The sequence below is a fragment of the Syngnathus typhle genome, linkage group LG7, assembly GCF_033458585.1.
Source record: "Syngnathus typhle isolate RoL2023-S1 ecotype Sweden linkage group LG7, RoL_Styp_1.0, whole genome shotgun sequence".
Classification (NCBI taxonomy): Eukaryota; Metazoa; Chordata; class Actinopteri; order Syngnathiformes; family Syngnathidae; genus Syngnathus; species Syngnathus typhle.
The window spans coordinates 16649087-16663917 of NC_083744.1; the positions used below are offsets into that span (position 1 = coordinate 16649087).

A 14831-nucleotide genomic window follows, 5' to 3' on the forward strand; every position below is an offset into this window, starting at 1 on the left:
AGTGATGTAAATTGAAGCGAATCCTATCGTAATTAAAGTTAATGGTATCATCGTCGTTGGAGTCGATCGTATTTTAATCGGCGTTAATCGCATTGTCAAATGAATCGTAACATATTAGTCGTAAATCATATTGCATCGTAACGCTGAGACAAAATGGAATCCAAATCACTCTTATTATCTGACACTGACAATATTTTGAATTTGATCAGACAAAATTCATTCGATTTGTAACACGATACAACTCACTCCAATTACGACACGATTCGCTCAAATTACGATCGCTCTTTCCAACGACGGTATGATTCATTCCAATGATGATTTGATGTGCTTTAATGGCTCACTACAATTCTGTTGTTATATTACGATACTATATGACTCAATCCAGATTCGGAATGATTCATTCCAATGATGATATGATCCAGTCTAACAATGATCTAATACAAGAGAGTAGCCAGATACCTTGAAAGCGAAGTACCCAGACACAAAACTCTTTCGACTGATGTCAGTCAAACTTCTAATCTAAGAAAGTGTCGGTGGGTACTAGCTTGACACTGGAGTAAAGCTCCCAGGAATCCTCAAGTCTGCGGCTTTGTCTCAGGCGTCGTCTCTGTGTCGCCGTGTTGCGGATGACTCCGCTGTGCCCGCCGGGGGAGCTCAGAGGCCGAGCGTGTCCTGACGGATCAACGGGATTTCTGGCCGGCGGAAGATTGTCAGCTCCAATTTCTCGAGGGAATTACGAGAGCGACAAGACACGGAGCGTCGGACTGAGCCCGGAACTGACTTCTTTGTCGTGCTCCGCAGAGAAAACGAGTGACGGGATGGAAATGTCACAGTCTTGATGTGAAAGGGGGATAATTGAACTATGAGGGGAAGAAAGTGAAAGTGCAATTCTGAGACAATTCACACCAGTTACATCCGACTAACTTCAGTCCGATCGTGATCAAATTCATTCCAATTTTGATGCAATATCATTTCAAGTGCCAGACGCTTCAATTATGATTCGATTCACTGATGATTCGGTTCATTTACAAATTAATCACACCCGATCTGATCAACTCCGACTATAATCTGACCGAGTCAAGTTATGAATCTCCTCTCTCCATCTCTTATGAATCCGATTCAATTCAGTGGAAGCGACTGGTACTATTCGATTCGCTTCAAGTACGATGCGATTCAAGGTGATTCACTAAAGGTACGATACGATTCACTTACACCCGATCTGATCAACTCCGACTATAATCTGACCGAGTCAAGTTATGAATCTCCTCTCTCCATCTCTTATGACTCCGATTCAATTCAGTGGAAGCGACTGGTACTATTCGATTCGCTTCAAGTACGATGCGATTCAAGGTGATTCACTAAAGGTACGATACGATTCACTTACGTTTTAATGTGTCCTGTCGTATTAGATACAGTGCGGTGACTGCTGGGTATGGTAGCGACATATTGAGATACAGTGTGTCGCATCACCCGCTGTGATGATGACGCATACCCCGAATATTAGTAATAATCTGTCTGGGGTTCAGACAGCGCAAAGACAAATAGACGCGAGATTGAGCCCATGCGAGGGGGATGCGAATGATGAAGGTGTCATCCTGACCGAGGAGGACGCTGCGTCCAAAGGTGTGATGGGGCGCCGGGAGCACAGAACGTTGACGGAGTGGTGTGAGGTCTGCTCGGACAGATGGCGACCGCTAATGAGAGTGTGGCGACGAGGCAGAAGGACGAGGTTTTACTGCTGCTCAACTCTTTTACATCACCACAGCATGGACAAGAACAACATGAATATTTTTGCGTCTTTAATGTAGAAAAATACAAAACAGGTTTTGTATTTTCGGAAAATGATGATAAATAACACACAACGCTTTGCTGTGTTCCGTGTAAAAGGCCTCTGTGTGAAACAAAGTCTCTTATATACAACGACGCAATCCGGCGCGTTCTATAACAAGCTATCTTCGACTTCTTTGCGTAAGAGGCAAAGGTGGATACTTTCTGAGCCTTCTGTTAAGTGAACGAGAGGACCGAAGCAATTTTCTGCTACTTTGTAGGTCCTAACAGACACTTTTTGTGCTATGTTATTCCATAATGGCCGCCGCCCTGCCGTGTTGACAGCAAACAAAAGACAACTTTATTGCACATTATGCTACATGACATCCAATTATCTGATCATTGTCTCTGCGTGTGAAATTCTACACACAAATCCCGTCTTATCTGGGCATCTGGGTGAAAGGCGAAGCCAAGCAGTCCATTCTATCGCTGGGAAATGCCATTAAATCCACAATCAATTAACGGATTCATAACGAGCGATTTGAGGCCAAAATGTCATCGACTGGATTATGTGCTAATGGTCCCTTAGGCAGAAAGGTAGAGCTGGCAACTCCTTCTGCGCTCTGAGAAATATTACGGCATTCTTCTCCTGCCTAGTGCTCCTTGACCTTGTCATCATTAGTGGCTTGACACGAATGCATAATTAATGGTAAACAAATGAGACTATGGTAATGCAGGAGCACTTTTGCCATTTGGGTTCAGACGGCAGGGACATAGTGGAGGACTAGGCCACCGCAAGTGGAAAATATTCGTCACATCTGAATAAAAAAAAAGAATAAATTAAAAGTCCAGGAGTGACAGTAGATGTTTGGCATGTTACATTGGCAAACGTTCAAGATCAATAAGATTCTTGCTCAAGCATTGACAAAAACATTTTTTGTCCTGTCACATCCATCGTTGGCTTGAAAAATGTTCAAAATCAATGACATTCTTCGTCAGGAATTTACACCGTAAAGGTTTTTGTTGTGTCACATCCATCTTGGGTTAGGTAATGCTCAAAATCAATCAAATTGTTGCATCAACACAAAAGCAGATTTTGCTATGTTGCATGCAACTTTCAAAATCAATACAATTAAAAAGCATTAGGGGAACAAAAACACCTTCCACCAGTTTCACAGATTGACAGGAAATTAGGTGAACATTTAACAGGACATATAACAGAAAGACTATTGTTAAAATGAAACAGGAAGTCGGCCATTTTGGTATGAAGTGGCCATTTTAGCTAAATTCGCTCATTAGTGGAAAATATTTAAAAACGAATCGCAGACACTTTTTTGCTAAATGATACAAACTTGGAAAGACATGACTACGACAACAGGATGCACAAGAAAGTCTCAATGACCCATGCCCGAAATTGAACAGAAAGTCGGCCATTTTGGTTTGAAGCTGCTATCTATTGTACTTTGACTAATTCCTAATCCGGCCAAAACATTTGGAAGCAGTCATTCTAAACAGCTAAATTGTGAAACTATTTTGCATAGTTCCTCAAATCATGATGTCAAAGTTTGATGATAATCGATTCCTGAATCTTAACAAAGAAACTTCAAAGCTCTGTGGGGAATTTGCGCTCCGTTTCCTCCTCCCCGCTGTTTCCGACGACAGCTGACAGGCGGCAATGACATTTTTAGTCATTAACGGCATGCGCTCAGAGGAAATGAGCCTCGCTACGTCAATATCCCGCTGCGACGGCGGTGCGCCTCGCTATCGATCCGTCGCTATTATCATTATGGATTCCAGCTCAGATCAACATGGCGTGTCTTTATGTCAACGCTAAGAGCTAAAGAGGTGCTAAAGGACAAAGACTGCAGTGTGGCTACGTGTTTGCTTTGGGATTACTACCACAATATCTGGTAGACCAAGTAAACTAGCTCCTAGCCAGAGTAATGCTGTTGATCCTAATTTCAAAGATGTCTTTACTAGCACATCATTTTTTGGGAGACATTTTTTTGTGCTATACTGTAAATGTATGCTATAAAATGTCATCATGGGAAAAGGTCAACTGTAGCTGGCAGGATGAAAGAAGCTCATGTCACCCCCTTGTTCTCACGTTTAGTTATTCTCGAGAGCACGCAGCGTGAAAGGGGCTCTTATGACTAATGTAATCATAACACTTAGTGATATCCATCCAAAGGCTTCACAAGCTACTTTTATCTACAAGGCTGGAGGGCAGACAGCTCCATTTGGGATGGAATCTATTCCCCGTCCCGCCAAAGGTAATGGAGTCCCCGCTGACAAATGTGCCGAGTCAGGTTTATCCGCGAGGTACGCGATTGGTCGCCCATTGACAAACGAGCCGGCGACCATCCATCGTTGCGTGACTTCACATCGCCGTGTAATTCCGATGATTTATCGTGCTCTGATGGCACTTGTTACCAGATTGACTGAGTTGGGAAGATGGTTCAAACATTTGTGATAGAGGTTGCCTTGGAAACGAGCACCTGAGCAGAAAATACAGCACCGTTTAAAACCGGGTTGAAAAACATTCCAACTCAGCTTATAAATGAAATCATTTTGAAATGTTTCCACCTCCAGTAAATGAAAATGTCTTACATGACTTGACTACTTTGGACTGAAGTCGTCTGGCATGTTTCTTGGCGAGCCAAGCTCATAAGGCGCTAGACACCCATTAGCGCTGGTTTAAGCCAGTAAATAATTATTGGTTTAGTAAAAGGTTAATCGGCGGACGGAAAGCATGCTATTGTGATTTAATTGCGCCGTTAAACGTCGAGGTTGTGAAGTAGGTGTCGGTAATTTGCTCATTTGGCGCGGTGTAAATGAAAAACGATTTGGAGCCCCCCGATGAGCGCTCAAAGTTTGCAAAGCGTAGCAAAAACTCGCTGATGAAAAGCTCTCATTGGATTTTTGGAACGTTTTGGGAACGCCTGGCCAAAAGGTGCTCGTGAAAAACACGTCGACCGAATTTCACGTGAAAATCCGCAGCGATATAAAAACATGCACTTGATCGTTCCATCATCGACGATAATCGACCGGTCGTGTTGACCTTGGAGGCGTGGCAGAGTGTGCGTGTAAACAACAACAACGTCTTTACCTCCCTTTTGACGGACGGAGCTGCCAGCTGGATGTTTGATAAACGGTAATGAGACATCCCCGCATTCATTTCACGCAGGTTCACTCGGAAATGAGCCGATGGCGCCGGCGCTAATAATTCATACGGCTTCCATTAGGCTGTTCTTCTGACAAGATGCTCCTTGGAACGCTCCCTAGACAATCTGTTTCTCACTTAGTTATCTTTTGAAACTCAATGTTGAGACTATTCCCCAACACACACACAATCACAGACGAGGCACCAAATTATGATGACTCGAAACAGCTAATCTATATTGAAAAATGGCCGCCTATGGAGATCAATGTGTCTTATTTACCTCTTAATTACCGACTGTATTTACTTGCCTCGGATGTCTTTGCTTGAAGGGAGCGTGAGAAAATGAAGTCAACACAAGGGAGGATGCTCTTCTCCCTCTACACCAATGATTTCTCCTCAGGTGACTCTCGTGTGAAGCTCCTGAAGTATGCAGACGACACCACTCTCATCGGACTGATCCAGGACGGTGATGAGACTGCGTACAGACAGGAGGTGGAGCGGCTGGTCCACTGGTGCAGTCAAAACCATCTGGAGCTGAACCCGCTCAAGACCGTGGAGATGACAGTGGATTTCAGGCGAGACCCTTCACCACTTTTACCCCTCACTATCCGCAGTAATACTATTCTTTCCACAGACACCTTCAAGTTCCTGGGAACCACAATCTCTCGGGACCTGAAATGGACCGGCCACATAGACTCTGTCCGGAAGAAGGCCCAGCAGAGGCTGTACTTCCTGAGACAGCTCAAGAAGTTCAACCTGCCGCGAGAGCTTCTGAAGACCTTCTACACTGCCATCATCCAGTCTGTCCTCTGCACCTCCATCACTGTCTGGTTTGGATCGGCCTCCAAACAAGACAAGCACAGACTACAACGGACAATCAGAACTGCAGAAAAGATCATTGGAATCAACCTCCCATCTATCCAAGACTTGTACCTGTCCAGGACCAGGAATCGGGCAAGGAACATCTCTACAGACCCTTCTCACCCGGGTTGCAGTCTGTTTGAACTACTCCCCTCCGGACGGCGTTATAGAGCTCGGTACGCCAAAACCAGCAGACACAGAGACAGCTTCTTCCCCCAGGCTGTTGCTCTGATGAACTCACACCACTCATAGAGTCTCAGAGACATTACTGTGCAATAACATCCTGCTCCTCACACCTTCTTGAATTTGTCTACACTGTTTTTGCATTATTCACATGTCCTGAATGTTGTTAGTCACCTAAATGTTGAACAGAGGGTGTGTTTCTACCGAAGTCAAATTCCTTGTTTGGCACGCTCAAACATGGCGAATAAAAAACTCTTGAATCTTGAATCTTGAATAAGGCTGAGTCTAAAATGAGCAACTTTTAAGTGGACCTTCACGTTTTTATTTTTATAAAAGAGAAACTTCATCAAGTCGACCTGAGATTTTTGTTTGGGTGTTCCGGTGCACCAAAAAAAAACATTTTGCTGGTTTCCCCGTGCTCTCCTAGCATGGCCCATAAGAGCTTATTTTTCTTTTCTTTTTAGTCAGTTAACGATGCAACAGCAGGCTGAGCTCCACTTTCGCACCTTTCACACGGTGTCCAAAAAATTTGCCACTTTTTAAAATGTGTGGGTCGCCTTCAGCCCCTTTTACACAGACCGGCAGCATTTAATAGAATTGTTTTTTTTTTTTAAATTGTGATTTTCTGGAAGTTCACAAAAGGCCAGTGGCACAGGAATGAAACCAACTATTTCCTTCAGTGTGAGTTTACGCGGTTGATCGGTGACAGCGGGCTGCCTTTAGCGCAAATGCTAATGTTGTTACGTGCATCTCGGCGTGTGATCACAGCTTGTTGCGCTGGCGGTGGCGTCGAGGATGAAAGCGCTTTGTCGCCCGCGCCGCCCGCGCCGCCGTGAACAGGCTCGAGGTAGCGAGCCGGGATCAAAGTCAAGATAATCGACTGCGACGTTCCGCGAGAACACCCCCCCCCGCCCTTTGGGACGCTGAATTTTCATTAAGCGCAAACTTCCCCTCTTTTTGCCACGGGCTGGGGGTTGGCGGTGCCAAACTCTGGGAAAACGGCTGCCAGCCACTTGACCTCCTGGCGCGGCGCGGCGCGGGGCGGCTTGGCCTCCGAGTTGTTAATCTAGTTGAGCGGACAACAAGCGGCAAACAAGACCGCTTCGAGGAGAGCGGACCTCCTCCAAGGTCCAAGTGGCTCAGAGCATCATGTAAAATTAACACTAACTCCAAAGACTTTCTTGTTCCCCCTAAACCTTGTTGTTTTGTTCCAGGACAACCTGAGGCCTCACATATATAAATATATATTTTTTTCAATTTTGGCAATGCTTCAAGGATGAGTCGAAAGTAGCTCAACCACCTGTGAAGCAAAACAGTTAATACGCAAGCGTACTCCAGTGAGCCGCCTGTTTACAAGAATCCCATTAGGCCCGGCGAGACGAGGCGAGGCATCTCCGTGCCGCCCCGGAGCTCGTCTCGCATCCAATCTGCGACGCATCGCCTGTCTGTGAGAGTAATGAGAAGGCGCTTCTGCCACGGAGAATTCCTCAAAGACGGGCGGATTAGGGATTCACGGGAGCTTGTGCCAGATCGCAACCTCCCTTCAGTCTAGCACCCTTCGCTTCTCCACAAATCAATTCTAATTTTGCTTTCCGCGTCAATATCCCACACACGACTCCGCCCGTCTTTTACGTTTCCCACCAACTGTTTGAGTCTCAGCGATTGGTTGATCTCTTGCTCTCAGGCTGAGCCGCGGAGAAGCCACCCGAGCGAGATTTGTTATTGACTGACAGTTATTTGTTGAAAAAGCGGCCTGCTTCCTCGAAGGCAGAGGTCCCCAACCACCGGGCTGCGGACCGGTACCGCCAAGCCGCACAGGAAAAAAAACAAACAATTTTTTAGCGACGATCAATTAATTCAGGCCAAGACGCTCGTCCCTGTCACGTAACAAGTTTCCCCAGTCGAGCCTGCTAAGCTAGCAAAAATTAGCAAGAATTTATTTTGAAAACGACCGGGGTTGGGGACCCCTGCTCTAAGGCATCAAATTAGCTAAGTAGTAGCAATACGTCCGGCATTAAAACGCCATCTTTAAAATATGTGCAGATTTCCAATTGTATATTTCCTACCAATTCTCACAAAGGCTGCAAAAGGGAAGCGGCGGTGATTTGCGGCATTGTGCGAAGTAAAATCGGCGGCGCAGAGCATCTGATCGGAAGCGGCGCGCATTCGGCTCAGAGGTGATCCGCGTACGCTCGGCGTGTAATTATGAACCCGCGCCAGGCAATTTTCTACTTGGCCACTCCGAAACGGCGGCAGGGAAATGACACAAAAGCATCAGAGGACAATTCTGTAATGACGGAGTAGAGTCGCGCCACCCCACGCGTGTGCCGTAATGCGTCTTAATGTGCTGTAATGTGCCATTTTACCCCTCAAAACACGCCGCTAATGCACACCGAGCGAGTCTACCGACTTTGAGAAGAAGACGGAACGTCGGATGATGACTGTATTTTGGGACTCTATGTGCCAATTTATGCCACGCTTTGTTTGCACTGTGCTTATCCAAGCTTGACTCGTTAGTCTATAGTTTTTTTTTTTCTATTTTCTAAGGAAGGGTAACAGCAATAGTTGGATGCCACAAAAAATGGATAAATATAATAAAAAGAAAAATAGAGTGTTATTTTAGAAATGAAAGATTGATTTTGTGCAACTTCTATAGATTAGCCTTTGTTTCTGTTGTTAGCTTGGCCTGTTTATTAGAAAAATAATAGCAGTTACAAAAAAGGGGTTACAATTGCCTCTATTTGCCACAAGATGCAAAGCTCTACTTTTTTTTTAAACACACAAAAAAAACCCCTGCAAATCATTGAGATAAACAAACAAACAAACAAACAAACAAACACATAAATAAATAAATAAATAATTAGATAATTAGATAGATAGATAGATAGATAGATAGATAGATAGATAGATAGATAGATAGATAGATAGATAGATAGATAGATAGATAGATAGATAGATAGATAGATAGATAGATAGATAGATAGATAGATAGATAGATAGATAGATAGATAGATAGATAGATAGATAGATAGATAGATAGATAGATAGATAGATAGATAGATCTATGAATACTGTTTGTGAATTTGCAAATGTCAATCAAATGTCAAATTGTACGAGGCACTGTGGGATAGCAGCAACACACACTCAGCGGGACACGGTGGTCACTCACAGATTCACGCCTGACTCACCTTAAACCCCCGCCTCCACCTTCACGCTAGCTCGGGTTTGGACTCCAGTGTGCTTTGACGCCACTGGAGCAATCTTCCCCGCTAGTGCAAATCAGGTTTCTCCAATTCATAACATTGTCACAGTCATATATTCCTATACACTGCAAATAGGACGATCCCTATTTCTATATGCAAACTCGTCTACCATAGTATAAGACCTCATTCACGCAGAAATGGGTCAGTGGTTGGATGTACATATTTATACATCTCGCTACATTATACATACAGTACATCATCAGTTTGGTCACACCCATCTATGTCCAATTATCCAATTATTGGAAAGAACGGAATTGAATCTGCTCAAGGGTAGAATAATAAAACAATGTGAGCTATGATGCAATTCTGACTCGTCAAACATATGGAAACCGTGAACCACTGCTAATTTAAGAAGAAAAATATGATCAAGCTTAATTTGGGATTTTTCTGTGTGCTAATTCCAAATACATTCTTCGGGTTTGAAGATGATTACTGGAAACCTGCAAAGATTGAGAAATAGTGGCAGTATAGTGTCAACTATTTTCCTGGATTTTTTGGGGTGTTCTCCAGGGTTCCCTTCTTGGCACACTCGAGTTTCCCTTTGGTGTCCACCAAGGCTCATTTCTAAGGTACCAAATAAACTGAACCTGATCAAATCGTTTGCGTCATACTCGAGACGTGGCGATCGCAAACGAATCACGATTTCTCGAGACTACTAGGGGCCGCTACAAGTACCAACGCAAGTGAACACACCCGAGTGCGATTACCGTTACCGATAGAAGGGAAGCACTCAAAGTGTGGTCTTATTAAAGTGGACTAAAGGGCGCCGGGCTTCTTAATGTCACAGCGTGTTTCCAGAGCACTGATTCAGCTGCTTGTGGAGATGTACAGCACTAACCTTTACAGATTACACTGACATTAAACGCTGCATATGGCAAGAGCGAGTAGGGGAGGGGGGGAGGCGGCGGTTTTGCCGGGAAGCGAGCGGCGTCCTCTCTTCACCTCTATCAGCACAAGTAATTACAACACCTCAGAAGGGACCCTCATACCTACTCGGGGGGGTCACGCAGACACACCCCACGTCCCCCTCCTTCTAGCAAGGAGACAATTATCTTTTCACATTTGGGAAGAACTGCTGAGGGACCTCTCGTCCTCCATTTACAGCATCTTCGTAGCGACTGCACATGGGAACAAAAGACATTTGTGAATAGAGTCACTGCTCGTGAATTTTTTTTTCCGTCAAAAAGTATTGCTAGCCTCATCGAGATTGACATTTTTATCTTTAATTAAAAAAAGAAATTGGCCATACTACATTTTTTGATCTGTCAATCAAGTAAATCCAAGCAACCCGATGAGACGCGAGAGCCGATTGGCCGACTCAAGGAACAAGCGACATGACGTGAAAAAGAGACACAAAGGAAACATGACCGAACAAATGAAACGAAACCAAATCTTATCCAAACAAAGCCAACAAACGATTGTTTTTTTTTTACAGCCAATACAGAGGAGAACAAATATGTATGTTAATCACTGCCACGCACACAATGATGATGCGTTCACGGTCGACTGACTCCCTACGTTGTTGCGATTCACATCAGGTTGTGCACGAGCGATAAAAAGGGCACAGAGGACATCGTCCTTCAGGGGAAAAAAAAATTACAAACAAACAGACCTTCTGTTTACTTACTTACTTACTAACCCGATTGCAAAGTTTGCTAGCGTGGGTGTGCATGCGCGTTCCCTTTTTTTAATGGAAGCAGACAAGGGAACCCAAGTGGGAAGCAAACAAGCCGTCCCCGGTGTGCAATAAATGAGTCAAGCCTGCAGTGAATCCCACCAAAGAGAACTTTGGAACTAAAATTAATTCACGAGATAAAACACAACAGTTTCCTTAGCAGATTTGGCGCGCACCAAAGTTCCCTTTATTGGCGCGCACCACTTTCCTTACATCGGCATTTCATATCGTAGATTGCATTTTCATTGATCTGCGTTATCAACGGCAATTATTAATGAACTACTGATTCCACCCAATTAGCTTCCTGTTTTCACCAAGCATCCATCAGGCCCTGATAACTACTAGTGGGAGGAAAAAAAAAAAACGTTGCGCTACGGCCCGAGTGCCAGCAAGAGCAATTAGGTGCGAGGATGCGTAGCTAACAGCTGCTGATGAACGAGGAGTGGCGTGCCTTGACGGCCTTGTAAAAACACGACCAGCTGCTCGTCCCGAGAGGCGCTCCGCTCGCTTATTAGCGGGAGGAAGGCGTGATGTCGAGGACCTACCTACATTTTGTGTTTGTTTGTCGCCTCACTGCCACTCAGCGGGAGGACGGCGGCGGCGGCGTTCCCCCAGAGTCGCAAATTGGCAATCGGCGAGCTCCAGGAGGTTCTTTTCTTTGCCGAGCTCAGGAGATGAGGTCAAGACCCCGTCGTACTGCCGGGGAGAGTGTAGCTATGTTGCTCCTTTAGTGCTCATTCACTGTTTTTACAGGCCCACGAGAGAGAAAGTGGAATGTAAACCAGGGGTGGAGCGGGCCAGCGTGCTCAAGGGCCACCGCTGTTTTTGTTTTCTTTTTCCATCAGTTAGAAGGGCCAGAAAAAACGGAACGGCGATCGCTTGGAGTGACTTGAACTACTCGCGCAAAAACGCTGAACCACATGCTGCCTCCGGAACGTTTTGCTGCATTTTCAGTCCTTACGCACATCTGAAAGAAGCATCTCCGGCAGAATATGTTTGAGTGAATCTTTAATCGGTTTCAGTCTTGCAAGTCCCGCGCCATCACTAAATGTCAAGGGCCCACTTGACTGGAGAGCGCCACTCCACCGGGGGCTTGACAGCCATTTAAGAGCTGAAAATGGGACTGTACGGCAATTACAACGCAATGTGTGACAATGACAATAAAGATCTATTCTAGTCTAGCTTTAAAAAGTGCAATTACATTAGCGCTGTGTTTGATGTGCAAGAGGGGGATTGTGATGGAGGTCAGGTTCACACACTCATGCTACAGGTGTCCCACTCGTGAGCTATTTGAATGTTATCACTGATCATTAAAATGATAGCTTTCAAAAGTCTTAGGTTATTTCTCAGGTTAAGCTTAATGTTAGGGTTGGTTAGGGTAGTTTAAGGTAATCGTCGGTAAGGCTTAAGGTTAAGTTTAGTTCAATCCCTAGCCTCAATTTAAATACTGATGTGAACAAAGTAGCTTTGCACCAGCGCGATTATATAGCAGGCCACACACCGACACGCGCAAGCCGCAAAACATTCATTTAGAGACTCCTCAGGGTTTTGCTCGTGTTCTCTTGACTCAAACAAATGTGTTATTTGCACACACACAGACACGCACAGACACACACGGGCAGTACGAAAAGTAATAACGCCAGCAAAGTGCAAGTGTTGCTGGTCAATATTTCCTCTGGCAGATAAAGCCTGTGGGCAGTAGCCAGACAGCCAGCCAGCCAGCCAGCCAACACAAACACTTTTTTTACACTGTCAATCTGTCAGAGGGTGTGGATTCAACAGGAATCTACCATTTTGGAGGAATCATTAGATTGGCATCACCAATATCACTCTTACTGTAGTCTCAGGTGTGTTGGTGGACTGTCAGGTGGACTCAAACCAGGAAGTTGTCAGCTGCTCCTGAAAAGCAAAAAGATGCTAATGCTACACTGCGCTGAAGTATTTCGTACGGTCACACGGCAAGTGGCGAAGCTGGCACACCAACTTCTCTCATATTCTCAGGCTACAGCAAAAAACAACAAAGAAATGACAACGAAATGGAATTTTGTTTAAAAAACAAAAGCAGTCACGTTTGTGTTAGCTGGCTAACAAGAGGTGCGTTAAGGTTATGCTAGATTGTTTAAGTTAAAGCTTTATTTAAAAAGGGGTTTGCTGCGGCCATGCTAGCTGGATAAAGGTATTTTAAATAGTGTGGAGATGCTATCTGGCTAAAGCTAAACCCAATTACTGCATTAATAGAGGTGTGCTGTGATTAGTTAGCTAAACCTAATGCTAACTGTGCAAATCGGGTGTACTTTGGCCATGTTATAGAGCATAGGCAACACCATCGGCAAAAACTCATATTTTCTATATTTCTACTGTTCTCCAACCACCCACATCATCACCAGAACAGAAAGGTCGCCCTTTCCCGCGCCATTATTAGCATTGACCGGTGGTGGGTAAGAGCACACAGCAGAGGATAATAGGCTATCCTTTCCCGCGGCGCTATCGCCACCGTACACACCCGCCTCCCATTACCATAACACTTGGAGCCGTAATAAGCCAGGAGAAGCTTCCAGTCGTGACGGCCGCCGCTCGACGGGAGGTCAGCGACGTCAAGGATGTTTGCTAGCGCGCAGCTAATTGCAAGAATTCAGGACGCCGCACTAGCAGCAGTACTCCTTCATTTGTCTTTCCCTGTGTGGTCAGTCAATCGCTGGCCTCCCTTGGAGTCAAATAAAAGGTTGAAATTGTTTTGTATCATATTGGAACTGAAGTGTTATTATCGTACCATTTGCAGAGAATAGAAATTCGATTTATACATCCACGGTTACAATCAGAATCTTTTGACTGAGTCCGTACCCTCAAAAGGGTTGTACCCTTGACACCTCAGGGGACAAATGAAACACCGGATCAGCATGTGAAAAAGGTACTTTGGATTCCAATAATTATCCCTTTGGGGAGCGGATTAGACCTTGAGGAATGGTAAAGGACGACTACAGTGGTGGTTATCGTTCCGAGCGGGAGATGAACTATGTACGATATTGTGGCACGGATGTTTCCATTGTTGGTGGCGTCCAACGTGGTCCTAAAGCGTCTCTCATTATTGCCCTCATCAGCGGCGCCATCGATACAGCAGCCGGCTGCCAGCAAACCTTGATGGATGCGCCCAACTTCACCACTAAATACCAATTAATTATCCGACAGGCAATTATGCAGCATCACTTTTTTTTTTATATGATTCAGTCACCGAGGCAACCCTCTTCCTGATTCTCACCCCTCACGTCTTGTGCATACATCTGGACCGGAATTAGATTTTGATGGTTAAGGTTATGACGGCGGCTGTTTCCATTGCAATGTGAAGACGCTGCATTTTTTTTTATTGTGCCAACAGCTGCGTCTTTACAGCTTCAGCACAGTTGCACGCCTTTAAGATGACACTTGGGGTGGGGGTGGGGGGTCCCATTAAACATCCCGGTGATAAGCCCTTTGACAGTAACGTCTAATAGTAAGTCCAAAGATGGAACATAGCACGAGTTGAAGTTAGTTATCCAGACTAACGAGTAACCAGTTTGTCATCTGAGGTGACTGACAGGCGACCAATCCTTTCTGTAGCGTGCCTTTAGCTCACTGTCAGCTAATATGGACTCCTCCGTCTCGGGTCGAGATGGGATAAACGCTACAGGAAAATGGATGGCTGCCATTTCTTCTTGAGCGACGACGACGGCGCAGTTTGATGAGTATTCATGACGGTGTCACGCATCATCCAAAAGGCAATTATGCGCCAAATTAATTTGACAAAATCATGACAAATGGCTCCGCTCAATCCAGTGGAACGTAACCGCCGTGTCATTTCGGAGCGGTCCTCTCTAGAAAATGCTCCTCCCAGGTAAAAGCGAGAAGGAAGAGAGAAACCCAAACCAGGTCGGCGTGACGATCC

General features: G+C 45.1%; 1 protein-coding gene across 6 annotated transcripts in view; it reads right to left on the minus strand.

The window, feature by feature from the left end:
- The window catches only part of LOC133157565 (alpha-1,3-mannosyl-glycoprotein 4-beta-N-acetylglucosaminyltransferase C-like), a 42556-nt gene that overhangs the window by 10599 nt on the left and 17126 nt on the right, over window positions 1–14831 (minus strand). For 4 of the 6 annotated variants that reach the window (XM_061284199.1, XM_061284201.1, XM_061284200.1 and 1 more), the window contains exon 3: window positions 12749–12811. The exons of 1 other annotated variant lie outside the window; for it this stretch is intronic. The gene's annotated coding sequence lies outside the window, so the exon portion shown is untranslated. Of the gene's footprint in view, window positions 1–11461; window positions 11595–12748; window positions 12812–14831 lie in introns of those variants that run through there. One more of the 6 variants, XM_061284203.1, reaches the window with a different exon arrangement.